The sequence below is a fragment of the Dendrobates tinctorius genome, unplaced genomic scaffold, assembly GCF_039654945.1.
Source record: "Dendrobates tinctorius isolate UK_male_01 unplaced genomic scaffold, ASM3965494v1 ptg000116l, whole genome shotgun sequence".
Taxonomy (NCBI): Eukaryota; Metazoa; Chordata; class Amphibia; order Anura; family Dendrobatidae; genus Dendrobates; species Dendrobates tinctorius.
This window is the reverse complement of record NW_027361784.1, coordinates 2,422,232-2,448,619: the sequence shown is the minus strand read 5'-3', so window position 1 is coordinate 2,448,619 and position 26,388 is coordinate 2,422,232. Positions and strand designations below refer to the sequence as shown.

The following is a 26,388-nucleotide window of genomic DNA, read 5'->3' as shown; positions in this document are numbered from 1 at the left end:
AGGTATGAGTTCCCCAGCCGGTCGGTTATGCGAGCTTTTGGAACGGGCACATACGTCACAAGCAGAAACAAATTCCTTGACATCGGACCTTAATGAAGGCCACCAAAAACCCCTGGCTACTGCCTCTCTAGTGGCCGTGATACCTGGATGAGCACTCAGCCTAGAATCATGAAACTCCTGCAGAAGTCTAGGCCGCAATGAATCTGGAACAAACAGTTTATCGCTTGGCCTGGTTGCCGGAGCTAGGGCTTGAGCCCTTAGGATTTCTTGTTCCAACTCAGTTGAGACCCCCGCCACTACCACCCCTGGGGGAAGAATGGAGGACGGCGGCTCAGGGGGAGACACTGGATCAAAACTTCTGGACAGGGCATCCGCTTTAACATTTTTGGACCCCGGTCGAAAAGTAATTGAGAACTGAAATCGTGAAAAAAAAAGTGACCAACAGGCCTGTCTAGGAGTAAGCCTCTTAGCAGATTCAAGGTATGCCAAATTTTTGTGATCCGTGACAACCGTGATAGGGTGAGCCGCCCCTTCCAAAAAGTGCCTCCATTCCTCAAACGCCAGCTTGACCGCAAGAAGTTCTCTATTGCCTACATCATAGTTTTTCTCAGCTGAAGAAAACTTCTTGGAGAAGAAGGCACAGGGATTGGTAAGGGTAGCCGGACCCTGGGTCCATGCTGCAGAAGTGAGGAGGGAAAAAAAAAATTGTAGGCCAGTTATAATGTCAGAGACACCGCACTGAACTTGCTCACTGAGCCAGTGCGCGTGTCCTGAGTAAAGCGAACAGTGCTCAAAGCTACCTGTGGAGCGGGCAGCAACCGAGTAGATGTGTACTTCACACCCGCAGGACCTGAAGCACGTGACTGCTAGAGGCGTGGCCTAAACTCCACAGAGCTAGGAGCTGCAAGACAATTCCTAGCAGAGTAACTGCGCGACAAAGTTACCAAGGGGCATAGACAGTGAGAATAGTCAGGACGTAGCCAATGAGTCATACACAGATAGTTGCAAGGTACAAGAGGGGCGAGCAGAGAGTAGTCAAGTCACAGGCAATGAGTCATACACAGATAATAACGCAGTACAAAATCAACAGGCAAACTCACAACGGGAAACAGAATCGGGTCAGAACCATATAAACAAGCTATAGCAACAAACAGGCACACGGGGGTCAGTACACTCGGCCAAAGGCAAAAGTATAACTGGCAGGGATTAAAGCTACTCAGGGGTTTATGAAGCTCTCCCAGAACCAGAAAGAGGCCACAATCATTAACCCCAAGTGTGCAGGTCAAAACCTGCACAGAGCTCCAGACATTAACCCCCGGTGTGCAGCTCAAAAACCTGCACTGGGATCATGACAATAAGAGTCTATGTAAACAGGAAGGCCATTTTGCCGCTAGCTCCTCCATCCTCCGCTCCCGTTCTCTCTACATAGGAAATGGCAGTTGCTACTGATAAGATTCTATCTCAGTAATGTAACAATCTGTCTTCACTGAATACAGATTTTATCTAAGAATTAAGATTTGCGGGAATAAATGATTAAATTCTGGTAGAGAAGAAAGCATTTTTTTTTCTAATGACATACTGTTTATTGCGAAGTTTCTTATTGTCATGTGTACTATTGATTTATTAAATAAAATATTTTAAGCTGTCTATTCCAATTGCCACTGCTCCACTAATTCTGCAACAATTTTTCTTTTCTTCCCCGCCAATCTCAAGTTATCCTTGGAAATAAAAATGAAAATGTTCCCTTCAACCAATTGGGCATATACCGTATATTGTCGTGTATATGCCAAGATTTTCAGCCCATTTCTTTGGGCTGAAAGTCCCCCTCTTGGCTTATACACGGGTCATATACCTGGGGGTCGCCGAGGGAGGGGGAGCGGGGGTGTCAGAGATCATACTCCCTCCTGGCGCTGTCTCTGCAGCCCCCTCGCTTCTCCATGGTCTCACGTCCTGCCTTCAGCGGTCACGTGGTAATGCTTATTAAACTCATGAATATGCGCATATTCATGAGTGTAATGAGCGGTACCACGTGACCACTGAAGGCAGGAAGGGAGACCGGGAGAAGCGGGGCTGCAGAGACCGCACCAGACGGGGTAAGTATAGCGATATTCACCTGTCCCCGGGTCCATCGTTGCTCACCGCTCTGTCTGCTTCTTGTGTCAGTGACGTTTAGGCAGCAAGGGGCGCGGTGAATGGCTAGTGCGCGACGCGCCCCCTGCTGGCTGAACAGTCACTGACACAAGAAGCAGCAGACAGCGGTGAGCAGATGGACCCCGGACAGGTGAATATCTCAGGTGCTGGGTCCTGGGCAGGAGAGGTGAGTATGGCTTTTTTTTGCAGCAGCATATGGGGGCATAATATATGGCGCATCTTATGGGGGCAGCATATGGGGGCACATTCTATGGAGCAGCATATGGGTGCATATTCTATGGGGCAGCATATGGAGGCATATTCTATGGAGCAGCATATGGGGGCATAGTCTATGGGGCAGCATTTGGGGGCATATTCTATGGCACAGCATATGGGGGCATATTCTATGGCACAGCATATGGGGGCATAGTCTATGGGGCAGCATATGGGGGCATAGTCTATGGAGCAGCATATAGGGGCATAGTCTATAGAGCAGCATATGGGGGCATAGTCTATGGAGCAGCATATGGGGGCATAGTCTATGGGGCAGCATATGGGGGCATAGTCTATGGAGCAGCATATGGGGGCATAATCTATGGGGCAGCATATGGGGGCATATTCTATGGGGAAGCATATGGGGGCATATTCTATGGAGCAGCATATGAGGGCATAATCTATAGAGCAGCATATGGGGCATAATCTATGGAGCATTTTATGGGGGCATAATCTGTGGAGCATCTTATTGGGGCATAATCTATGGAGCATCTTATGGGTGCATAATCTAAGGAGCATCTTATGGGGCATAATCTATGGAGCATCTTATGGGGGAATAATCTATGGAGCATAATCTATGGAGCATCTTATGGGGCATAATCTATGGAGCATCTTAAGGCCCCGTCTCACTAAGCAACTTACCAGCGATCCCGACACCGATATCAAGGTGTCAGGATCGCTAGTAAGTCGCTATGTGATCGCTGGTGAGCTGTCACACAGACAGCTTCACCAGCGATCAGCACAGCGATGCCGAGCGCCCGGCATCGCTGGCCATCCTGTAAAAAATAGAATAAAAAAAAATATATAGTTATTCTCACCATCCGATGTCCCGCGCAGTCTTCCGGCCTCTCTCCACGCTCCGGTCCCAGTGATCCTTTGCATGAATGACCGCGAGATGTCACGGTCTCGCGGGATAACAAAGTCTCACGGTCATTCGTGCAAAGGATCACTGGGACCGGAGCGTGGAGAGAGGCGGGATGGCTGAACGGGACATCGGAAGGTGAGAATAACTATATTTTTTATTTTTTTTATTATTTTTTACACCTGATCGCTGGTCTCCCGCTGTCACACACAGCGATGTGTGCTGGCCAGCGGGAGACCAGCGACCAAAGAAATGTCCAGAGATTTCTTGCAGCGATCAGCGATACCGGCAGGGGGGCCGCTCGCTGATCGCTGTCACACACAGCAATCTCACTGGTGAGATCGCTGTTACGTCACAAAAGTTGTGACTCAGCAGCGATCTCGCTACCGAGATTGCTTAGTGAGACGGGGCCTTTATGGGGGAATAATCTATGGAGCATTTTATGGGGCCATAACCTTTATGGAGCATCATATGGGGCATATTATTCTATGGAGCATCTTATGGGGGCATTATTAACCTTTGTGCAGCATTATATGGGGTGTATTTTGTATGGAGCATCTTATGGAGCATTATATGGGGCTCCTGATTTAATATGGATATTCAAAAACATTTAACCTACTGATGTCTCAATTAATTTTAATTTTATTGGTATCTATTTTTATTTTTGAAACTTACCAGTAGTTGCTGCATTTTCCACCCTAGGCTTAAACTCGAGTCAATAGGTTTTCACAGTTTTTTGTGGCAAAATTAGGGGGGGTTGGCTTACACACGGGTCGGCTTATACACGAGTATATACGGCACCACTTTGTTTTGTCTCCTTTGACGATAGCCAATCAAAACACAACCATGCTCACAGACAGAACATGTTTTGTGGTATACGCCCAGTTGGTAGTAAGGAAAAATTGCACCATTTTTAATAGGGGGCATAACTTTGGTACGAAGGGGCACAGAAGAAAAAGTAAAACTGGTCCAGAATCAGTGCAGTATCAGTAATTGGAGGAGGAGGTACTCGGTTTAAGGCCGGGGTCACACTTGCGAGAAACTCGCACGAGTCTTGCGTCTCAATACCCGGCACTGCCGCCGGCACTCGGACAGCAGCGCTCAACTGCGTAGTAATACATGCAGTCACACACTCCGGTCCCGAATGCCGGCGGCAGTGCCGGGTATTGAGACACGAGACTCGTGCGAGTTTCTCGCAAGTGTGACCCCGGCCTAAATTAAAAAATCCAGCGAAGGGTTCTCTTGAAGAACTTGTTAATTTTTACCCATATCATCCTTGACATATGCCATTATTTTCTATCTTCTTACACAGAGCAGTGATACTGTTATTAACTGAGTACGTCTTGATGAGATTCTGGACAGTGATTTACGTCACTGCATATAAATCACGGGTAATTACAGCTGAGCATATCTAAAGCCAAGAAGAGTATTTAAATGCTGTGATTCAGCATGGATAATGGCATATTCACTCCGGGCGGGAGGCAGCAGTAGGCACGTACATAGCAAATCCCAGATCATATGCTGTAAAATGTTACGTTTATCCCGCAAAACTAAAAACCCAGACTTCAATTCTGCTTTTTTTACTCATCAAATGTAATGACTCTTGGCTGAGTTACACCAGGGGCACTGTCCAATCTCACAGAGGATATAGAGTTTTGGGTTACATGCCTATTACATAATTACAAAAGAGTAAAATAGCTTTACTCTTAACATGTGAAAATAAAACTTTGCAATCTATCTTATCACAAAAATCTGCTTCTTTCTCCTCCTGGACTCAGCATTCATTGTCAAAATTCTCAGTTCACGTGTAAAATGTACCTTCAGCGAATACAGATTTCCCCAATACTGAAAGAGGAGATGACAGTTGGTGCTCATAAAGTTCTATGGAGAACTGTTACGGTTGTTCAGGGAACCTTGCTGTTGAATGTCTGTGTCTGCCTCTAAGCTCCACACCCTCCCTACTCCATAGAATTCTTAAAGCACAAACTTTCGCCTCCTATCTTTGTAATGGGGAAGTCTGTCTTCATTGAATACAGATTTGTGCCATGAATTGAACAAAAGATGAATCCAAGAAAAGAGAGAAGCAGATTTATCTAATAAAATATATTATATAGTGGCTATTGATTTATCAAATACAAATGTAAATGATGGTTGACATTTATCAAGCAGGAACAATGTTTGTAAAATGGAACATTGGAAATGTTTCAATTTTCATTGGGGAGCAATTTTTTAAAGAACCGGTGACACAGCCCTCAAAGTTGCTAAACATGTGGTTGCTAATCTGGCTTCTGCCATAAAAAAATTCATAATTCAGTCTTTTAGGTTTATGGTTAGTCTTTGTGTCCAAGGGTAAGTCAATGAATAAAGACTTCTCACCATAACGCTTAAGAAGATATTAGAACAAGAAGCAACTGGTCTCTGATCATTCTTTTGTTCCATTTAGGTTTAGGATGAGATTTCCAGATGGGTCCATAAAGTAGTAGGGATGTCGCGGTAGCTATTGAGGGAGGGCTAAATTAACCCTTCAAGGTTGAGCCAGTGATGTCCAAATTATTCCACAGTGTTGCTAGCAACTCAAATGACCACACGGAGACGGGGGTCTCTGTACGGGAGGATCAAGGCAGATCACTAAGCCCCTTTATTTTAGTCACTTCTTTTATAATCTTTTGCTTAATTATGCAAAGTTCTCAACCACCAATAGCATCATGGTAATACTTCACTTTATAAGCCAATAATATTGCAAGAAAACCGGAAACTATATATATGTCCGTATCCAAAAGTAGTATAAGGGCATATTCTTCAGAATTCTACACCCCCGCCTCCCTTATCTTGCACCTGATGGGAACAGTCTGGTTTCATGACAGCCCATCCCAATTACAAAAATTTATCTTACAGCAACAAAAATGGAGAAACGAAACCTTCAGAGAATGGACAAAATGAAACTTCAGCTTTGATTTTAGTTTTAACCCTTCACATTAATGTTCAACTGTGAAGGGTTAATTTAGCCCTCCCTCAATAGCTACCACTGTTAGGGTCGGCGGAACGCACCAGATATAAATAATAGGTGGTGCGTTCGCCGCCCGGGGTCCACCGTGCGATAGATGGTAAGACCGCTGCTGGACAATGGCAGATGCACCAAAATGTGAAGTACTGCGCTTGGGTTAACGTCATCCGAATGCTAAGAGCGGCTCTGTTCAGACACAGAGTCGCTTGGCAGTAACTAATATAAAGACGCTGGCCCTGTTAGCTTCACAGGAAGCCCAGCGGGTGGCGTTGCAGCTGCAACCGCCAATGGACGCTGCTACCCCAGCACGGCAATAACTAAAGCCGCGGGACGATGGCGCCGGAAGGCCGGGCACCGTCGGACACTAGTGTGCAGTGCAGGTGGCACAGTGGCGTGTACCTTGCCACAATCTGGAGCTGACTAACCAACACTCGGTCACCACTCGTATTATCAGAGGGTAGGGGTTTCTTAATAAGTCAGTCACCAGTCCATGCATCCATCACCATACACACACAGCATAATATGCTACACTAGAGCATGGCCGAGCCGCCATGCAGGCTTTTTATAGCCATGCGCTTCTGGGACCTTCCAGTACCCTGGAAAGGACCAATCAGATCCGACGCAGGACTTGAACATGTGACCCCTGCTCTCCAGTGAGAGGTCACCTTGCAGGCATGCCCAGTAGCACGGCACGAGCGGTTCCCTGCAGAACAGGTTGCGCTACCATTGCTGCACCAGAGGTGGCAGCAACACCCAGAGCAGTCAGAGGAGAATGGGAGACCGCTGGATGTCTGGCTCTGGATTCCCGCTGTGCAGAGTCAGGAATCCGACGCGTAACATACCACGACAGAGATAGACCATGGTTGGGCCAGGAATGCTCCCGATGTACTTGTAATCACCTCCATAGGCTCTGTTATCTGACACAGGTTAAAAGGATATCCTTGTGGCCTCTCTTTTTCTCCAGTATACTTAAGTATACAAGTCTCAGTTAAACAGATATGTCACGAGCTTTTCATAATGTATCCAATAAAAGAGCTGCGGTTTTAGCCCTTGGGTGATGGATGTTTGAGAGTAGCATGTGTTTATCACATGCATTAAGAAAAGCGTCTCTTTGAAGCCATATATTTTACAAAAAATGTTTAAAAAAAAGTTCCCAATGTAACCTGAAAGATAAGAAAAATGAGTTAGGGTACCGTTACACCTAGCGACTCACCAGCGATCCCGACCAACGATATGACGCGGTCAGGATTGCTGGTGAATCGCTGGGTGGTCGCTAGTGAGCTGCCACACAGGCAGATCTCACCAGCGACATCGCTGGGGACGGGGGTCGCTACTTACCTGTCAGACGCGGCAATCCTGCGTCCTCCCGCCCGGCTCCACGCGTCGCTCGTCGTCACAGCAGGAAGCGCCGCAGGAAGTGGACGACGAGAAATGGTCCAGCAGCTTCTCGCGCGATCAGCGATAACCAGCGGGGGAGCCGGTCGGAGGTAAGTATCACATGCAGCGATATCGCTAGTAATATCGCTGCAACGTCACAAAATTGGTGACTTTACAGCGATATTGCTAGCGATATCGCAGTGTGTAACGGGGGCTTTAGATTATACACACCCAAGGGTCTGGACCTATGGGTGTCGCGGTTCAGTCCGGCGCCTCCCATCTTCTAGCGATGACGTCATCCTCCTTACTGCTTCCGCGGTTCCTGCGCCGGAGTAGTTTATCTGCCCTGTTGAGGGCAGAGTACTGCAGTGCCCAGGTGCCCGGAAATGTCAGAGAGGTCCGGCACCTGCGCTCTGCAGTACTTTACTCAACAGGACAGATAAAGTACGTGTCATGACTGCGGCCGCAGACATGGCCCAGCAGGCGCCTCCACGCCAATGGCGAGGGCCGGCATCCCCCGGGGCGCAATATGGACCCTCTATACCACAGAGGGGGACCCGGGCCTACCCGAACTAGTCACTGCTTTGGCACCACTGTGCGTACTTCACCCACTGCGCCACCAATAACTCTCTGGCATATTTACCAGTCCACCACCTCCTCAAGAATCAGGATTATCGGCAACTTTGAATATGCTATCAATTCATTTATGCCTAGCAGTGACATTATCGATTTGGTGAAAACAGACCCTACATTCAATTTAAAGGGCGACTTTTGTGATAAAGGCCGATGTGGCCGAAACGTCGATAGATGTCGCTTCCTCACCGTCAAGCAATACATTTATTTCACATTAAGCATAACCAGCGTGTGCAGTGACTCTATATTGTCTAGTGAAGGGCAGCGACCGGGATACTGTGGCAGCTGAGCATGTGGACAAGGACACGTAGGACTTGATGACACCACGCAACTTCAGGTATAAATAAAGTAATGTTTACTTAAAGTAAAGTCACAGTACATAGACAAAAGGTCCAGGGACTCAGACACGAGACACACATCGCAAGGTTCAGGAGCTTTGTGAGTTGTGAGTAGCTCTGGCCCCGCCCATAGGGCAGGGTCAGTTTATAAAGGAGCTGCCCCTCAGCAATTGGCTGGGGACAGCATTTCAAGTACACACACTAACCCTGATAAAAGCAGGGGAGGTGTGGCCGCGCACACCCTAAGCATACACAGAAACCATTGCAGCACAATCAGTGCAGGAACTGCAGCTTAGAGCACCTGGCATCATCTGCAAGCTTAGACACACGTGGAAAGTCATGCACCAGCTGGAAATGACCTCACAACCCGCGGACAACTTCCACAGCTGCGACCAGGGACCGCACATGTGAATGGTCAAGCAGCAGAGCAAAGACGTAACACCACAAGTGAAGCTACGCAGCAGAGCAGGGAACTGAGCAGGCTCCATACAGGTAACAGCCAGCAGTATCCCAGCTCAATTAGGGGGAAAGGAATAAGGGGTTAAAGCAGAAAACATGCATTGTCATGCCGACAATCAAATACAAACAGAACGGCGTGACAGTACGCCTGCGCAGGAACCGCGGCAGAAGTAAGGAGGAGGACGTCATCACTAGAAGATGAGAGGCGCCTGACCGGACCGCGACACCCATAGGTCCAGACCCTGGGGTGAGTATAATCTAACTCATTTTTCTTATCTTTCAGGTTACATTGGGGGTTTATCTACAGCATTACAGAATGCTGTAGATAAGCCCCTGATGGCGGTGGCCGCATCTCATGTGCCAAAAATGAGGTGACAGGTTCCCTTTATCGCCTTCCACCCTTGGACTGAGTGAGGAGGAGGGTGCAGGTGTATGGAGCAGTTGTGAGCTGTATAATACAGCTGGCACCTTCCTTTGACAGCAGTGATCAGAGCTAGCTGCAATCGCTGCTGTCCATCCATTTAACTGTCTATTTCTGACAGCAGCATTTAAAGGGATCCTGTCAGTCCAAACTAAACTCACAACCTTGTAGGGGAAGTAGCTTTTATAAAAAGTGCCCCTTTAATGCTCTAATCTAAACTGAAGCTTTATCAGATATGCTAATCAGAATGGTTGGTAAAACCCTAAGGCCAGGATCACACTACCTGTGTGATGCAAGAAACTGGCACGAGTCTCTCGCATCAACACCCGGCGCTGCCGCCGGCACTCAGGACCGGAGCTGCGGCTGCATAGAAATACATGCAGTAGTGTGATCCCGGCCTAAGGGCAGCTTCAAACGTCCGTACAAATCGGTCTGAGATCAGACCGAAATGTACGGAAATTTCTATGAAGCTTTCAGGAGACCCGCAGCCAGTCCATCTGATTTTGGAACGATTTGTATGGACTTCTCAATGCGCCCTTAGGGAAGCCAAAAGGATCAGCGCACTGATCCACCCACTGGTTTTGCATGTCACCACCCTCATCACTGGTGATTGATAGTGACCTGGAGCAACCACTGTCTGCAGCAAAAGCTGAGAAGCCAGAACTGTCACCCGCTAATGGCGGAGGCAGGGACAAGGAGCACCAATATGCAGAATGGTGCTCCGAGCCTCTTCGCCTTAGAATATAGTTATTGAGAAGGGATTGTCCGAGTAGAGTCCAGTGTGAAAATTACATAGTGATAGACAGCGCTAAGCAAAATAAAATTAAAAAATCTGTATTTTTTTTTTATAAATACGGTCAAAATAAAATCCTGATTTAAACAATAGAATATTTTCTGATGACACATTCAATTAATTTTTAGGATAGGTGGGGGATGCAGAGGTCAGATTTCCTGTGATCACAATGATATGGCGTATACTAGGAAAGTTTTTCTGAATGTATTAACAACTTTTTTCCATTGAATTAAACAACTGGTCTCTGTTCAGAGCCATTTATTTGCAGATTACAGCCCGTTAGCATTGTTCCATCTTGTATAATAAAGAACTGCTAGTGATTAGATAAGCTGAGCCTGATCTAGATACAGCGCCTGATACAGCCTGAAACTAAAATCAGGGCTAATAAGGTCATGGAGAAGTTGAATGACGCAGACCGGACTAATAATCACCTGTTCGCTTCCATATCATGTTCCATAGATTCCCCCCAGATCGTCCAGCTCACACTGGCTCAGGACCACAGCTGGGAATTATATAGATAACACATGGTCTGCTCCTTTCATTCCTGCCCAAAATGGATAACTCAATGTCATAGTCTCAAAAAGGACACTGGTAACTGAGCTAGAGGTTTATGAAGACAGGGCTGTATCTATAAGGGCTCAATCAAAAATATTTGAATTATTATCTATTTTTTTATCACTCTAAGAACAGTAGTTCCCAAATGCTTTTGAAAGTGTTGGCACCCTTGAAATTGATACAGAAAATGATTGCAGTTACACGTGTTTTGGTACACACAAAAGAAATAAACGTTTATATTTGAATGACTCAAACAAGCACAGAAGAAATGGCAAAATGGACATCATTTGACACAAACCTCCAAAAATGGGCCAGGCAAAATTGTTAGCACCTTTACAAAATTGTGGCTAAACAACTTTGTTTCAACTATGTGATGCTTGTTCACACTCACCGGTGGCAAGTAACAAGTGTGGGCAATATGGAAATCACACCTGAAACCAGAAAAAAGGGGAGAAGTTGACTCAATATTTGTATTGCATGTTTGTGTGTGCCACTCTAAAGCATGGGGAACAGAAAGAGGAGAAGAGAACTGTCTGAGGACTTAAGAACCAAAATTGTTGAACAATATCAACAATCTCAAGGTTACAAGTCCATCTCCAGAGATCTTGATGTTCCTTTATCATCTGTGTGCAACATAATCAAGAAGTTTATAACCCATGGTGTTGTAGCTAATCTCTCTGTAGAGAAAAATTGATGAAAGGGTGCAATGCACGATAGTCTGGATGGTGGATAAGCAGCCCCAATCAAGTTCCAATGAAATTCAAGCTGTCCTGCAGGCTCAGGGTGCATCAGTGTTAACGCAAACTATCTGTCGACATTTGAATGAAATGAAATGCTATGGCAGGAGATCCAGGAGGACCCATTGCTGGCACAGATACATAAAAAAGTTATACTACAGTTTCCCTAAATGTGTGTTAGTAAGCCAAAATCCTTCTGGGAAAGCATCTTGTGGACAGATGAGACCAAGATAGAGCTTTTTGTTAAAGCACATCATTCTACTGTTTACTCAAAACAATGCGAAAAGAACACAGTACCTACAGTCAAATATGGTGGAAGTTCAAAGATTTTTTGGGGTTGTTTTGCTGCCTCTGGCACTGGGTGCCTTGACTGAGTTCAAGGCATCATGAAATCTGTAGATTGCCAAAAGACTTTGGGTTGCAATGAAGTACCCAATGTCAGAAAGCTGGGTTTGGGTCCTAATTCATGAGTCTTCCAGAAGGGTACTAACCCCAAACATACTTCAAGCGGCACCCACAGATGGATGGAAACAAAGCACTGGAGAATTCTGAAGTGGCCAGCAATGAGTCGGGATCTAAATCCCATTGAACACCTGTGGAGAGATCTTAAAATTGCTGTTGGGAGAAGGTGTCTTCAAATATTAGAGACTTGGAGCAGTTTGCAGAAGAGTTGTCCAAAATTCTAGTTGAGAGGTGTAAAAAGCTTGTTGATGGGCATAGGAAGCGATTGATTGAAGTTATTTATTCCAAAGGTTGCAGTGGTGATGTTATGTCAACAGCTCACATCACTGCAGTCAATCACTGAGATTGGTGTCTCAGCCGATGTGGATGGCACAAGCACCGAGCTCTGTGATTTACTGCAGCAGCGATTTGCAATGTCGATAGCAGAATTGTGATTGATTACTACAGGGCCGCCATCAGGGCATAACTGCCCTGACTGGCGTATGGTGCAGTAACTGAACCTTTGCGTCCGAGGCGCAGGCTCAGTTATTCTATTGCATTGTGGGCCTGTACAGGCCCGCACGGCAATAGTTAAAGCCGCCAGCAAATCGGAGGCTGGCAGTGACGTCAGCGCGCTTGTCACCGGCGCATGACGTCATTTTCATTCGCCGGCAAGTGTGTTGTGAATTCACTTTCTGGCCTACCTCTGGTTACTAGTGAAGGTAGCGGAGCTGGTTATATTGACAGAGGGGTCGCAAGTTCTCTTTCCGGGCTCCCTCTGGTGGTTACAGGAGGTAATGGAGCTGATCTAATTAACAGAGGCCTGCCACCTGATAATGAGGAGGATGATTGGACATCTGGAGTTTCTGATTGGATTTAAGACAGCCGACTCCCTCTATCCCTGCTGATTTTTTCCTGCCTCCTGTGGTCTTTCCAGTTCAGTCCCTGCATGCTCAAGCTACGTGTTCTTTGCTATTGTTCACTTTTGATTTGGTTTTGTCTATTCAGTTTTGTGTGGTCAGCCAGCCCCGGCTGGGGCTTTGCTGAATTTCCATCCTTATGTTACTGCTTGTGCCAGTTTGTTTTTGTCCCTTATTAGATTGGCCTCTTTTTGCTCTGCTTTCAGAATATGCCGATATATTCAGAGTGCTGATATAGTGGGCGAAGTCTAGTGACTTCAGAATTTTTCTATCAGACGTGTTGGACATTTTTTGCAGGGTTTTTTGCGTGATTGCAGACAGTGTCTTTCCTTTCCTGTCCTGTCTAGTTAGTGTGGGCCCCATCGTTTGCTCAGCCTATTTTCCTACCTGCGTTTGTGTTTTCATCTTGTCTCACCGACAATATATGTTTGGGGGCTATCTATTCCTTTGGGGTCTGCTCTGGGGCAGTTTAGATTTCCCCATTCTTGATTTAGGCTTATTTAGTTCGCCGGCTGTGTCGAGGCGTCTAGGATCATCGTAGGTACGCTCCACGGCTACTGCTAGTTGTGTGGATAGGATCAGGGCTCTGCAATCCGCTTAGTTACCAACCTCTCTGGTTTTCTGTGGCTTAGCTTGGTCTTTCTTTCCTCCTCAGTGACCCAATCATAACACAAGTGTGCGCTTGAAACGTCAGGGGAGATCGTCGCCGCAGGAGCACGGCCAGGTAACAAAAAAGTTGTTTTTTTTAATTTTTATTGAAAGCGGCAAGCCGCACTGTGTTTCTGTCATGATCCATGCAGGATCAGGACATATAAAAAGCACAGGTAACCTTTTTTTTTTCCCTAAGCTGTGCTTAAGGTTGGTTTTTGCCCCCCGGTGGCCATTAGGATTATTGCACTTGGTGTCGTTTGTTCTAAGTTTACCCCCGGTGGTGGTGAGCATCATTGCACTCTAGTTTCTTTAGTTAAGTGCACATGATTATTATGCAGGTGTGATTGCTGGCTCTGCTATAAAAGAGTCACAGGTTTTGCAATCAATGTTGGTGATTGTGTTCATTTCAACCATCCTTTCCTTCCCTTTGACTTGTTGTTTTAGTTACCGGCCTGCGAGCCATGTCACACAGGACAGTATCACGTGCCGCGTCCTGTTGTTCTAGTTACCGGCCTGCTGGTCGCGTCACACAGGACGGGTCCACGTGACATTATCACCAACCCCAACTTTTTTGTGCTGAGCCATGGACCCAGTTAGACCTTTGCCCAAATGCTGCAGACCCTTACTAATGAGATTAGGGGGCTGCGCGGTGAGTTGGTGCAGCAACTGCAGCAGTTGGTGGGCTTTGGGGGCTTGGTTCAGAGACAGGTTATGCCAGAACCCAAGATATCCCTCCCTAACAGATTTTCTGTAGGGAGAGATCAATTCTTGGTGTTTCAACAAGTCTGTAAATTGTATTTCAGGCTGTGCCCTCGTTCATCAGGGAGTGAAGAGCAACGGGTGGGAATCATTATGTCCCTTCTTAAAGGGGATCCCCAATCCAGGGCCTTCTCCCTACAGGATGATTCTCCATCTTTAGAGTCCGTGGACGAGTTCTTTGCGGATTTGGCGCTTGTGTATGGGGATTCGATAGCGTCGCCCTGGCGGAAACTCGAATCCGAAGGTGTTAACAGGGAGCCTGGGTTGCTGAGGAGTACTGCTCAGAGTTTAGGAGATGGGCCACTAATACTCAGTGGAATGACCCTGCACTTAGGAGTCAATTTGTGCAGGGTTTGTCTCCAAAGTTGCAGGATACTCTGGTGCAGTACGCCGCTCCCAGGTCGCTGGAGGCCCCCATGTCCCTTGCCATCCGGGGGATAGACGCCTTAGGGAAAGACATATACAAAAAGTGCCCCTGATGTCCTCGCTAGGGAGGAGGACCCACCAGTGCAGACAGAGGAACCCAGACAGCCCGGTGTTGTTGATACAAAAAAAGGGGGTTCTGCGGCTCGTCGTGGTGGGGGGTATGCTTTTTCTGTGGGAAGCCGGGCCATTTTATGAGAGCCTGCCCAGTTCATGCCAGATCTCCAGACGAACCTATGCAAGTAGGAGGAGCTAGTTTGTGTACGGAGCTGCCTACGGTTCGGGGAGTGGTGTCGGCATGTTTGTACTGTGGGCAGACTGGTCATGTCCTGAAGGCTTGCCCATTGCGCAACAAATTATCTGTGCCATCTGAGAAGCCGCATTCCCCTGGTCGCTTGGAGGGAGGCGACCAGGGAGTATACATTTCCTCCATTTTGCCCTCCCAAAGTACCATGTCAGCAAAGGTCTTGGCTGGCGGGGTACCGGAGGTGATACCGGTGTTTGTGGACAGCGGAGCAGGAGTTAGTCTGGTGGATGCTCGTTTTGTCCAGACTCATGCTCTGAGGTGTAGGATGCTAGCTCAGCCTATAAGCTTCCGGGCCATAAACTCTGTAACACTGAGCCAGGGGAGCTTGACCAAGGTCGTAGAGAGTATCCATCTGCGTATAGGACATCATGAGGAGTCCTTGTCATGCTACGTCTTGGAGGGAATGCCAGTACCTATTGTTTTAGGCCTCCCTTGGCTGAAGATACACAACCCGGTAATAGATTGGCGGGCGAGGGAATTGGTCAGCTGGGGGCACTCATGTGAGGACTGCTGCCTAGGAACTACTGTCTCTGCCGTCTCTCTTCAACGGACCCCTTCCTCTCCGGTGAGGGCAGCAGATGTGCTGCAGGAGAGTAGGGGCAAGTCTCAACCCTCGCCATTGGCAACCCTGGGAGGCGCAGACCTCGTGGTGGAAGGGGTTGGAGGGTGGTATACTCCTTGGTGACGTGCGGGGGTGTGAGTATGGTGACACAGGGGGATGCCTCTGTTATCAATCCCAGAAAGAGTTCTCCAAGTAGTGACAAACGAACGAGTGGCAATAAACGTTCAGGTCCGGACCTGTGTCTGAACGAGCGTGTATGGGTAGCCACCAAAGAGCATCCAGTGGAAGTGTGTTGTGGAGTCTTACCAGCTCATACCAAATATACACAACCCATTCCCCAGGTCAGAGCTTCGGAGATGTGTGTTGCCTCCAGAACATACGTTGCCAATACCAGCGGGCTCGATTTTCATCAACCTGACATGCAGGTAGTTGCTGGGGTGAACTCTGGGTCTGGACGTCCCTGCTGTAGGTGGTTCCCTGATGGGGAGCGGTTTTGAGGGTCCAGAGGCCCCTCATTAAGGGGAGAGTATTGTCATGATCCATGCAGGATCAGGACATATACAAAGCACAGGTAACCTTTTTTTTCCCTAAGCTGTGCTTAAGGTTGGTTTTTGCCCCCGGTGGCCATTAGGATTATTGCACTTGGTGTCGTTTGTTCTAAGTTTACCCCCGGTGGTGGTGAGCGTCATTGCACTCTAGTTTCTTTAGTTAAGTGCACATGATTATTATGCAGGTGTGATTGCTGGCTCTGCTATAAAAGAGTCACAGGTTTTATAATCAGTGTGGGTGATAGTGTTAATTTCAACCATCCTTCCCTTCCCTTTGTCTTGTTGTTTTAGTTACCGGCCTGCGAGCCGTGTCACACAGGACAGTATCACGTGCCGCGTCCTGTTGTTCTAGTTACCGGCCTGCTAGTTGCGTCACACAGGACAGGTCCACGTGACAGTTTCACCGGCAGGATGGAGACACATGGACCATGTGTCTTCATCCTGCCTGGGGCAGAATGGAGAAACGGGTCAGAATGGAGAAACAGGGGAAGAATTGGAGACACAGGGGCAGAACTGAGACACGGGGCAGAATGTAGATATAGGGGCAGGATTGGAGATATGGGGCAGGATGGAGACAAAGGGCAGGATGGAGACAAGGGGCAGAATGCAGACAAGGGGCAGAATGCAGACAAGGGGCAGAATGGAGACACTGGGAAAGGATTGGAGACACTGGGAAAGGATTGGAGACACTGGGGCAGGATGAAGACATGGAGGAAGAATGGAGACTTGGGGCAGGATGAAGATACGGGGGCAGAATTGGAGACAAGGGGCAGAATGGAGACACGGGGCAGAATTGATACACGGGCAGGATTGGATATACGGGGGCAGGATGAAGACACCGGGGCAGAATAGAGACTCAGGGCAGAATGGAGACTTGGGGCAGGATGAGAGACACGGGGCAGAATAGAGACAGGGAGCAGAATGGAGACAGGGGGCAGAATGGAGACAGGGGGCAGAATGGAGACAGGGGGCAGAATGGAGACAGGGGGCAGAATGGAGACAGGGGGCAGAATGGAGACACTGGGGCAGGATTGGAGACACTGTGGCAGAATGAAGACATGGGGGCAGAATGGGGACTCGGCAGGATGAAGACAACGGGGCAGGATGAAGACAACGGGGCAGAATAGAGACACAGGGCAGAATGAAGACTTGGGGGCAGGATGGGAGACATGGGGCAGAATGGAGACACGGGGCAGAATTGAGACAAGGGGCAGAATTGAGACAAGGGGCAGAATGGAGACATGGGGCAGAATGGAGACATGGGGCAGAATGGAGACAAGGGCAGGATTGGAGACTCGGGAGCAGGCTGGGAGACATGGAGGCAGGATGTGAGACACGGGGGCAGAATGTAGACAAGGAGCAGAATGTAGACAAAAGGCAGAATGTAGACACGGAGACATAATGGAGACATGGGCAGGATTGGAGACACAGGGGGCAAGATGGAGACATGGTGCAGGATGGAGACACAGGGGGAAGGATGGAAACATGGCGCAGGATGGAGACAGATGGGGCAGAAATATGGGACAGGATGGAGACAGATGGGGAAGGATCATGGGGCAGGATGGAGACAGATGGTGAAGGATCATGGGGCAGGATGGAGTCAGATGGTGCAGGATCATATGGCAGGATGGAGACAGATGGTGCAGGATCATGGTGCAGGATGGATACAATGGAGACAGATGGGGCTGGATCATGGGACAGATGGGGCAGGATCTTGGGGCAGATGATGCAGGATCATGGGACAGATGGGGCAGGATCATGGGGCAGGATGGAGACAGATGGTGTAGGATCATGGGGCAGGATGGATACGATGGGGACAGATGGGGCAGGATCATGGGGAAGATGGGGCAGGATCATGGGGCAGATGGGGCAGGATCATGGGACAGATGGGGCAGGATCATGGGACAGATGGGGCAGGATGGGGAGATCATGTGGGGCAGGATGAGACATCATGTGGGGGCAGGATAGGAAAACATATGGCTGGAGCCAGGAATGAGACACACGGGGGCCAGGTAGGTAAGTAGTGATGTATTTATTTTAATTTTTGAGGATACTGTTTTATATGGGGGGCGGTCCTGTTACTGTGCAGAGCAACACTTTCACCTTTTTTTCCTTCATCTGGTGTAGTTTAGAATTTGGGAAAAAAATAAGTAATGTGTTCTGCAAGCAGTGCTTTAGATAACTGTGTTATTAACTGCAGAGACAAGCCCTGGCTTGTGACTGTGGTCTGTGCTGGATGAAGATTAAAAGCAAAGATGAAGGACTTCACCTAGAGACGTCACTGTTGAGTTTGTGTGTTACCTGTACACTGACACTATACACTGTATACTATGTACAGCGGTCCTGTGTACAATGTCACCGGTGATCACTGTATTACGTGTAAACTGACACTGCATACTAAGTACTGATCTCCTGTGTATAATGGCACTTATGGTGATATTAGTATTGTGTTTTTTATTACTGATCGATCAGTATTGTAGTATTCAGTCACTATGTGGTGGAAATATGTTGTCTGGCCATGGTGTGGCGTAATTGTTCCTTGTATGTGCTATTATTTGGTCACTATGTGGTAGTAATATGTGGTCTGGACATGGTGTGGTTGTATTTGTTCTTTGTATGTGGTATTATTGGTCATTATGGTGGTAATATGTGGTCTTATGGTCTGGACATGGTGTGGTGGTATTTGTTCCTTGTATGTGCTATTATTTGGTCACTATATGGTGGTAATATGGTGTCTGGCCATGGTGCGATGGTATTTGTCCCCTGTATGTTTTATTATTGGTCATTTTAAAAATTGAAAAATAAAAATCTACCAAAATTGTATTTGATATTTTAACAAATGTTTAATAGGTTAGAGTAGACTAGGGCTCAGCCAAAAGAGTCTACCTTGTCGTGATGGCTTAAAAAATCTTTTGACTGTGGACAGTTGGAGGAGTGGAGGTGGGGCTGGGGTGGAGCCCTGCGTGGAGTCTCAAGGGGGCCCCGAAATTCCTAGTGGCAGCCCTGAATTACTATATGCAACAAGGTCAATTTTACCATTTTAATCAGTAAAACAATTCCAGCCCATGAAAGCATTCACAAAAGCAAGATGCTTGGGTTCACTCTGTACAGATCCGATTTCTGCTTTAAACTGGGGCTGTGCCGCTAACTTTACCCATCCAGCAAGCAGACCTCCCTTTCTTTGAGCTGGACATTACGTTTATATAGTTCCCCATAACTGGTTGTCCACAGTTTGGGCTCGGTCCTGCTGCTCGACCCTTATTGACATTGAGGCCTTTTTTGTCACATAGTAAGATTTTCATACTAGAGGTTTGGACCGTCCCAATTGGGTATACCTTGGCGCTGGACGACTTTTGCGCTTCTTTTTTTAATCAAGAACAGTGTTTACTATGTTCCCCATGTTATTTCGATGCACTATTACTTTTACTTACTGCAGGATGTATGTTTATTTTGTTTCTATCTTAGATTTTGAATGTTCCAACAAAGCCTTGAAGAGGAGGAAAAATATCATCCGCAACACTTGTACAGTAAGGGCTCGTCCAGAAGACTGCAAAAATTTGGGCCAGTCACGTCCACAACTCTAATATATCCGCTCGTCTGAATGAGCTTTAATACACAGACGAATTTGTATCTTGAATATCCTCAGTGTTTCTGACCTCATGGCAATGTATTAGCGCAACCGTCCAAGTCACAAACCAAGACACAGTACATTGCCCTCAGGTGTGATCTCATAAAGGGGCCACTAGGTGGTGACATCTGTACCATAATTACAAAATAATTGCTGCAGCTCAGCTGTAATTCGCTAGGCAGAAAATAATGAATGTCAGCACTAATATTCATCACATACAAATATGCAAAATACTTAAGTTGGATATAGTTTCTCCCACATGGAGGCCACTAATAATGAATTTGCTATTTGTTTATCATATGTAGTATGTCATTTAAATTACATACTGTAAATGCTAATATTCATGGATTTTGTTTGATGTCTTCACTACTTAAAGAGGTGATCCACTACAATTTGTAATTCCTCAACTTATTTAAACCTTGTAAAGAAGTATTTTTGTAAATACCTTCTGCTGCCATTTGTGTCTGTGAGTGGCGCTATCGGTGACTGCTCACCTGGCATCATGTGACCCCCGGTTGCAGCTGCCGTTGACATCCATTGATGTCATGTCAAGTTCCAGAATCAGTTGCATCACCCAGGCGTGACCCAGTCGCACACACCCCTCCTGATTGACTGGGCTGTGGGCTGCGTTTCACCGCACGTCACATCTCAGTATCCAGCGCACGTTTGCGGGCAATGAAAGCAGAGGAGAAAGGGAGAGCGCACGCTGGATACTGGGCTGTGACGTGCCGCGCTGGATACTGGGCTGTGACGTGCGGTGAAACGCTGTCCACAGCTCAGTCAATCAGGAGGGGAGCGTGCGACTGGGTCACGCCTGGGTGATGCAACTGGTTCTGGAACTTGACGTGACATCAGTGGATGTCAACGGCGATTGTAGCAGAGCCATGTGATGCCAAGTGGTCAGCGATAGCGCCACTCACAGGTACAGATAGCAAAAAGAGGTATTTACGAAAAAAGCATTTTTTTATACAAGTATTAAATTGGTGGGGGAATTATACATCGTAGTGAACCACCTATTTAAACATAACTGAGGCTACATGCGCACTGAGTTTTGCAGCAGAGTTTTTGAAACAAAAACTGAGCGGAAACTCTCCCAAATCTTGAAATACCTAGAATTTCTAGGTAATTACCTAAGCATTTTTTTCTCATGGTTTTAGCCACCAGCGGTGTTTTGTAGGATTTTATTATGGTTTTTAGAACATCTTTTTACACTTTTTTTTTTTCACTCCATTGAGTAATGAGGAAACTGCTAATGTTTTTTTTTCTAAAGCAGAAATGATGACAAAACTCTCTGAAAGGCGTCGAAAACACCAGAAGAAATGACTTGTAGCTTCTTCTAACCGCTTGGCATTTTTAGAAACCTAAAGTGTTGAAAAGCCTGAACATGTGTGCAGTGTGTTGTGTTTGACATAGAAATGCAAATGTCCGTTCTTTTGAACACTTTTTTCATAGGTTTAAGACATTGTGTGCCCATAGCCAGTTTCTGCTCCACAAAACTCCTAAAAAAAAAAAAATTATGTGTGTACACAGCCCAAAGGTTTTGCTTCAGGAAAAAGCTGGCGGCCCTTTTCCCATAGCATCTTTACTGGAGGTTGTGTGGTCGTCTTTGAGTTGGCTCAGCTGCCGGCAGCTTTTCTCTGTAATCTACACTATAACTACAGAGCAGCTTTTTAGCTGAAGCTTAAGGTAGAAGGAACATGCTACTTCTTTTAACTACTTTATGGTATCCAAACCCAGGAGCTGTAAAAAGAAGTAACGAAAGACTGAACATGTGCACAGCAATGTTGTTTTTACATTGCTGCGGACTATGTTCATTTTGTGCAGTGCTTTCTCAGTCGGTTTCGAGGGAGAATCTGCCTGAAAAAACACGCTGTGTGCACTTACCCCAAGTTTGGCTTCCTGATATCATTGCACTGGTTGTAATCTGTTATGACCCAGCGTGGTAGTTCAATGTTATTTTAGATACCTGCCAAGGCCTGAACATTTTCTGTTTTTCTGGGGTTTTTTTTGGCTTCCAGGCAGGTTGATAACTAGTTTTATGACTCCAGCAACCTAGGACTTTTTTTTTCTGTTCCCTGGTCCTATTAACCACTTTCTGCCTCCTGCCACTTTTAACATATATAGTTTTATTTATTTTTTTATTTTTCCATCTTCATAGCCAGGTGAATGCTTGTTTTTTATAGTATACAATTCAATTTACTGTATAATAAACTGAAAAATAATAAAAAAAACAATTCTTGTTAGGCTTGAATGCAAAAATAAACACAATTCAACCATTGATTCTTGGGTTTCACTTTTACAACATTAAAGGACTATTCCCATCTCCAAAATCATATCCCAATATGCAATAACAATAATATTAGCAAATGCCTCCAATTAGAAATGTAGTAAACTTGTAGTTCTTCTGATTCGCTATGTCCCTTTCCTCCTGTGCAGGTATTGCAGGACCTTTAATAATAATAATAATAATAATCTTTATTTTTAAATATCGCTAACATATTCCGCAGCACTCTCCCCAATGGGGCTCACAATCTAGATTCCCTATCAGTATGTCTTTGGAATGTGGGAGGAAACCCACGCAAATATGGGGAGAACATACAAACTCCTTGCAGATGTTGTCCTTGGTGGGATTTAAACCCAGGACCCCAGCGCTGCAAGGCTGCAGTGCTATCCTGTGCAGGCATTGCAGGACCTTAGGCATCCATGGTTGCAACCACTAGCAACTAGCTAACTGTCACTAAATCAGTGGTCGTAACCATGGATGCCTAAAGTCCTGCAATGCCTGCACAGAAGGAAAGGGACATAGCGAATCAGAAAAAACTGTACTACATTTCTAATTGGAGGCATTTGCTAATATTATTATTATTACACTTGCTGCATATTTTGATAGCATCTTGGAGATGTGAATACCCCCTTAAGTTAGCCACATTTGGGGGCATTACAATTACCAAATTTGATTAGTTTAAATTTTACCACTTTTAAAAAATAAAATCTTTTACAAAAAAAAAAATGTTCTGTGGATCTGTTTTTTTGGCAGAGCGAGCTTTCATTTTTATTGGTACCATATCTTGCAGAGGACAGATTCCTAGCGTAAAGTCTAAAGTTGGCAGAACCTGCCAATATTGACTGGTTCGGGCAAGAGTCTATTGTGTATGGGGCCATGTACAAATGATTGTTGAGGGAGTTAAGGATGCGGCATGTCTGATTTCGGACCGCCAATCATTTTGTTCTCTTGAAGGTAAGCTGCTGCCAGAGATGTCTGGCGGAGGCTGTTTCAGAGAAATAACAGGAGCACTTGGCAGAATAAACTCTCCTTTGTAGTGAAACCTCCACAAGGGGGAGCTGGCGAGGGAAGAGAGGTTACACATTAAGAGCAGTAACCCTGAGCAACAGCACAGGTGCCACAGGTAACGAGAGAGAATAGTCAGACGAACGGAGTCAGAAACTAGCAGGAGCAGACGTACCAGAAGGAGCAGCAATACACGTAGTCAAAATACCAAGCCGAGAGTCAGAAAGCCAGATCATGAGCACGGGGTCCAAAACGTGAGATGAAATACGTGGTCGAGGTACAAGCCGGGGAGTCAGATGCCAGAGAGGGAACGTAACAGCAGAGACGAATACCAAGAGACAGGGTCAGAATTCAGTCCGGGTCATACACGTGAATATCAGTCAGAGGCAGAAGGAACACCAAGGTACAAGGGTCAGAGGCTCTAAACCGGAAGCTTGAGCTATCACTAACACTGGTCAGCAGGCTGTGAGAGACTGAAATAGCCCAGCTAGCTCCAGAACGAGGCTGAGGAGATTAACTCCCGCATGACAAGTCCGGAGTGATGACAGCAGAAAATAAACTCCGGACTGGACCTTGACATCCTTTATATAGAAGAGATCGCCGAACCATTGTTCTGCTGACAGCCATCTAAGCTGTATTGGAGTGGACTTTAAGAGCAGCTCTACAAAGTAGAGACCTAACAGGAGGGATAGGAAAGTTCACTGCCTGATAATGAGGAGGAGACCCACCGATGGTGCTACAGAGCTGAAGCTAAGCAAGTGAGAGATAGGGGCTTCCCACCTGGTACCATAAAAACAGCCAGTCTTGGAGCGGAAACGGCTAAGTAGAGGTCATGGAGAAAACACAACCTGACTGGGACTCTGAGAGGCTGCATGGGACAATAGGTGAGCATGTCCTCTGTGTGAATATAGGGGGAGCAACATCAAAACTTCTTTGCACTAAAGCTGTTGCTGGTACATAATACCTCTAGATGTAGTATTGGCTCCTGTAAATTCTAAGATCTCCATGCCACAGTGCACTTGGATAAAGTCTTTGCCTTCAGATGTCCTACAACCCGATTATTAGTATATATGGATGCTACAGAGGTGGGTCCCCCACTTAGCACTCCCCTCTTTAGGCTACAGCTTAATGACAGCACCTGATTTCTATTCATTCGTCTTTCATTATATAACCCTAGTGTACACTACCGTAAAAAACAAACAAAAAACAAGCATTACCAAAGGCGCTGCAGATGCTCTCTGAAAGGACATAGAGAAGGGATCAAGATACAACCCTTGGTTGTCTGGATTTGGAGCTGCATGTGGGGCATCACTCTACCAATACTCGCCACAAAAAATGGCTGAGGAGACATAATCCATTTGTATTAATGGGTCAACCATACATTGCAGAGATGTACTGTATCCTCTAGATAATAGGACTATCTCTTCTCCTCACTGGCTTGATAGAGTGTCCAAAGACATTCATCCCGACACAAATCATCCCAGTCCTGACTTCTATCTGGGCATTGAAAAAGTTTTGAAAACACTTAAAAAGGGATGTTCAGCACTAAAAAAAAAAAGCAGAGCGACTTTTCTTTTCCAGAAATGTCACCATATCTGTCCATGAATAGTATCTGGTATTGCAGTCCAGTTCCAATGAAGTGAACAGGTGCTAGAAATATCACACACAACCTTTGTATACATCCAGGACAAACCCACTAAAGACAGTTAACACTAGCTTCATGCCCTGGTCATAGTTTTTTTTTCCTATTCGAGAAAAGAAGAGTATAGAAAAGTCCTCTTAACCATTTATCCTTCATCCGAAGGCCTTATAAAACATTTTTTTGCTTCCAAAGGTTTTATGCAAGGTTTTGTCATATCATAATGCCCCCCGTGAGTCTTGGCGAACCAGAATAGAAGTCTCTTGAGTAGACCCAGGTGTTTCATACTTAACAAGCTGTTGAAAAAAAATTTAGAGGTTATATACTCATAAATGCTCCTAGGGGAACCACTCATTATTTTTACATTATAATAATAATAATAATAATAATAAATTTTATTTTTATAGCGCCGACATATTCCGCAGCACTTTACATTTCAGAGGGGATTTGTACAGACAATAGACATTACAGCATAACAATAATCACATACAGTAGATTATAACAAATAACAAGAGGAGTGAGGGCCCTGCTCGCAAGCTTACAGTCTATGAGGAAAGAGGTAGACACGAAAGGTGGGTGGTAACAGTTGCTCTGATTGTATGGACCAGCCATAATGTTAGGTGTGTAACAGTACAGACACAGAGGGCTAATGGATGCATAAAGCATGTGGGAACATGATGCTGGGAACCTGGTTATGGTAAAACTTTTGGCTGTGCCACACAGGGATAGGTTAGGTTAATGTGTTGAGGCGATAGGCCAGTCTGAATAAATGCGTTTTCAGGACACGCTTAAAATTGTGGGGATTGGGGACTAATCGTATTGACCTGGGAAGTGCATTCCAAGTACATTCAATAATCCTTGTTGTAATAGTTACATGAAACTGCATTAAATTCACAAACTAATAACCTAAAAACCAATGATGCATCACGTATCTAGGCAAGAGATGATCAGGGAGCGTAGAGTCTTAATAGAGCTTCTACCATTACAGAATTTGTAGTGGTGGTGTACACTGAAGGCATAACCCCTAATTATTAGGGCCTAATACATCCCATACATATTGGTCCCGATTCATCATTTGTATTTTTTAAGTTCCTTTCCAGTTTTGTGGTATTAGTTGCGGTTTTTGGTACCAAATTCATCAAAATGACCCAAGCGATTCATAAATTTTGCGCGAAATCAAAAATGGACTCTCTTCGTGTCTTGAAATGTTTTTGCAACTTTTGGTGCCAACCTTTGCACTTTGACGCCAAAAGTTGCAAAAAATATTCCCAAAGTCGCTGGCATACTCAAACATACACCCATATGGGACTAGAGTGGGGTTGCGGCAAATGTTGCAACTTTTTAAAAAGTCACCATTGATAGGAAGGAAGTTCCTCTCATTAAGATGCCAGATGGTAAGTAGAACATGCTGTTCGAGCTTGTATTCCCTTTCTGCTACTTTCCCCCTTAAAACTTCAGCCCTTAAAGGACCCACCATTTACCAATTAGAAAAATGGCCACATTCAAACTCAGTCACTTTCTGTAAGTACAAATTTGCTCCATCCATAACTAATGTTTCTTTAAAATGTGTAAGGTACAAAACCTCTTCACTCCTAGTCTGTCCTCAAGTCAGCTGAGTATGCCATACATTGCCAGATAA

General features: G+C 45.9%; 1 protein-coding gene across 1 annotated transcript in view; it reads right to left on the bottom strand.

Annotated features, from left to right (window-relative positions):
* The window catches only part of ATP6V1C1 (ATPase H+ transporting V1 subunit C1), a 131,594-nt gene extending 111,138 nt beyond the window's left edge, over positions 1-20,456 (bottom strand). Inside the window, exon 1 of the mRNA XM_073590105.1 lies at positions 20,316-20,456. The gene's annotated coding sequence lies outside the window, so the exon portion shown is untranslated. The remainder of the gene's footprint in view (positions 1-20,315) is intronic.
* Positions 20,457-26,388: the final 5,932 nt, after the last annotated feature.